Below are 3726 nucleotides of genomic sequence, written 5' to 3' on the forward strand. Positions count from 1 at the left end.
AAAAATTTCCATGTGATGCTCAACTCAAAATCCTACACCTACCAATCCCTTCGAGTGAAGCCATTCGAAATCTCATACAGTTCAGTCAATTTCTTCAGTGATAGAGACGAAGTTCTTCTGGTCTATGAGGAATTTGTCCTGACTAAGGAGTTAGGAATTCGCCAGTGCGGATTGCCTACACAGTGAGGAACATGATAGACCTGAGGATTTTGCTACTCAAAATTCCGACCGTTGCTGTGCTATGCGCCAGCTGTCCCAAAATATCTATCCACCTAACGGTCATATCATTGAAGGGCATTTATGTCTTATCATGTCGGACTGCTCCCTAGGCTATAAATAGCCGCCCCCTACAACCACTAGCTGGTTGGCTGCTCCGAGAGAAACTGACACTTGTCATTTGAGAGCAACCCATCCTCTGAGGACTTTGAGCGAAAATCATCAAGTGAGGAAAAACCAAAACCCAAACACCTACGCATCAAAACAACAACGATAGTTTGTCAAGTTGGTGCTGTTTTAACCTTCGCAAGGACCGGGCGTAGCCACACTCGATTCAACTAAAGTTGGAGAAACTGTCACCCGCAAGCCACCTATGTGCAAAGCACGTCGGGAGAACCGGTCTCGCGTAAGCGTACACGTAATGTCGGTCCGGGCCGCTTCGTCCAACAATACCGCCGAACCAAAGTATGACATGCTGGTAAGCAGTATGACTTATATCGCCCACAACTCACTTGTGTTCTACTCGTGCATATAACATCAACATATAAAACCTAGGCTCGGATACCACTGTTCGGGAACGTAGTAATTTCAAAAAAAATCCTACGCACACGCAAGATCATGGTGATGCATAGCAACGAGAGGGGAGAGTGTGATCTACGTACCCTGTAGACCGACAGCGGAAGCGTTAGCACAACGCTGTTGATGTAGTCGTACGTCTTCACGGCCCGACCGATCAAGCACCGAAACTACGGCACCTCCGAGTTTTAGCACACGTTCAGCTCGATGACGATCCCCGGACTCCGATCCAGCAAAGTGTCGGGGAAGAGTTCCGTCAGCACGATGGCGTGGTGACGACCTTGATGTACTATCGTCGCAGGGCTTCGCCTAAGCACCGCTACAATATTATCGAGGATTATGGTGGAAGGGGGCACCCCACACGGCTAAGAATATGATCACGTGGATCAACTTGTGTCTAGGGGTGCCCCCTGCCCCCGTATATAAAGGATCAAGGGGAGGAGGCCGGCCTGCCCCTATGGCGCGCCAAGGAGGAGTCCTCCTCCTAGTAGGAGTAGGACTCCTACTAGGAGGGGGAAAGAAGTGGGGAGGGAGAAGGAAAGGGGGGCGCCGCCCCCCCTCTCCTAGTCCAATTCGGACCAGGGGGGAGGAGGCACGCGGCCCACCTTTGGCTGCCCCTCTCTCTCTCCACTAAGGCTCATATGGCCCATTACTTCTCCCGGGGGGGGTCCGGTAACCCTCCGGCTCTTCTGTTTTCTCCGAAATCACCCGGAACACTTCCGGTGTCCAAATATAGCCGTCCAATATATCAATCTTTATGTCTCAACCATTTCGAGACTCCTCGTCATGTCCGTGATCACATCCGGGACTCCGAACTAACTTCGGTGCATCAAAACTCATAAACTCATAATATAACTGTCATCGAAACCTTAAGCGTGCGGACCCTACGGGTTCGAGAACAATGTAGACATGACCGAGACACGTCTCCAGTCAATAACCAATAGCGGAACCTGGATGCTTATATTGGCTCCTACATATTCTACGAAGATCTTTATCGGTCAGACCGCATAACAACATACGTTGTTCCCTTTGTCATCGGTATGTTACTTGCCCGAGATTCGATCGTCGGTATCTCAATACCTAGTTCAATCTCGTTACCGGCAAGTCTCTTTACTCGCTCCGTAATACATCATCTCGCAACTAACTCATTAGTTGCAATGCATGCAAGGCTTATGTGATGTGCATTACCGAGAGGGCCCAGAGATACCTCTCCGACAATCGGAGTGACAAATCCTAATCTCGAAATACGCCAACCCAACATGTACCTTTGGAGACACCTGTAGAGTACCTTTATAATCACCCATTTACGTTGTGACGTTTGGTAGCACACAAAGTGTTCCTCCGGCAAACGGGAGTTGCATAATCTCATAGTCAGAGGAACATGTATAATGTTGGGGAACGTAGTAATTTCAAAATTTTCCTACGCACACGCAAGATCATGGTGATGCATAGCAATGAGAGGGGAGAGTGTGATCTACGTACCCTTGTAGATCGACAGCGGAAGCGTTAGCACAACGCGGTTGATGTAGTCGTACGTCTTCACGGCCCGACCGATCAAGCACCGAAACTACGGCACCTCCGAGTTCTAGCACACGTTCAACTCGATGACGATCCCCGGACTCCGATCCAGCAAAGTGTCGGGGAAGAGTTCCGTCAGCACGACGGCGTGGTGACGATCTTGATGTACTACCGTCGCAGCGCTTCGCCTAAGCACCGCTACAATATTATCGAGGATTATGGTGGAACGGGGCACCACACACGGCTAAGAATATGATCACGTGGATCAACTTGTGTCTATGGGGTGCCTCTTGCCTCCGTATATAAAGGATCCAAGGGGGGTGCGGCCGGCCCTAGTAGGAGGCGCGCAGGAGGAGTCCTACTCCTACCGGGAGTAGGACTCCCCTCCCTTTCCTTGTCCAAGTAGGAGAGGGGGAAGGAAGGGAGAGAGGAGAGGGGGGCGCCGCCCCTTCCTCCTTGTCCAATTCGGACTAGGGGGAGAGGGGGCGCGCGGCCTACCCTGGCAGCCCCTCCTCTTCTCCACTTTAGGCCCATGAGGCCCATTAACCCCCCGGGGGTTCCGGTAACCCCCCGGTGCTCCGGTTTTATCCGAAACTTCCCCGGAACACTTCCGGTGTCCGAATATAGCCGTCCAATATATCAATCTTTATGTCTCGACCATTTCGAGACTCCTCGTCATGTCTGTGATCACATACGGGACTCCGAACTAACTTCGGTACATCAAAACTCATAAACTCATAATATAACTGTCATCGAAACCTTAAGCATGCGGACCCTACGGGTTCGAGAACAATGTAGACATGACCGAGACACGTCTCCAGTCAATAACCAATAGCGGAACCTGGATGCTCATATTGGCTCCCACATATTCTACGAAGATCTTTATCGGTCAGACCGCATAACAACATACGTTGTTCCCTTTGTCATCGGTATGTTACTTGCCCGAGATTCGATCATCGGTATCTTAATACCTAGTTCAATCTCGTTACCGGCAAGTCTCTTTACTCGTTCCGTAATACATCATCTCACAACTAACTCATTAGTTGCAATGCTTGCAAGGCTTATGTGATGTGCATTACCGAGAGGGCCCAGAGATACCTCTCCGACAATCGGAGTGACAAATCCTAATCTCGAAATACGCCAACCCAACATGTACCTTTGGAGACACCTGTAGAGATCCTTTATAATCACCCAGTTACATTGTGACGTTTGGTAGCACACAAAGTGTTCCTTCGGCAAACGGGAGTTGCATAATCTCATAGTCATAGGAACATGTATAAGTCATGAAGAAAGCAATAGCAACATACTAAACGATCGGGTGCTAAGCTAATGGAATGGGTCATGTCAATCACATCATTCTCCTAATGATGTGATCCCGTTAATCAAATAACAACTCTTTTGTTTATGGTTAGGAAA

This window comes from Triticum urartu, chromosome 1 (assembly GCF_003073215.2).
Source record: "Triticum urartu cultivar G1812 chromosome 1, Tu2.1, whole genome shotgun sequence".
NCBI lineage: Eukaryota > Viridiplantae > Streptophyta > Magnoliopsida > Poales > Poaceae > Triticum > Triticum urartu.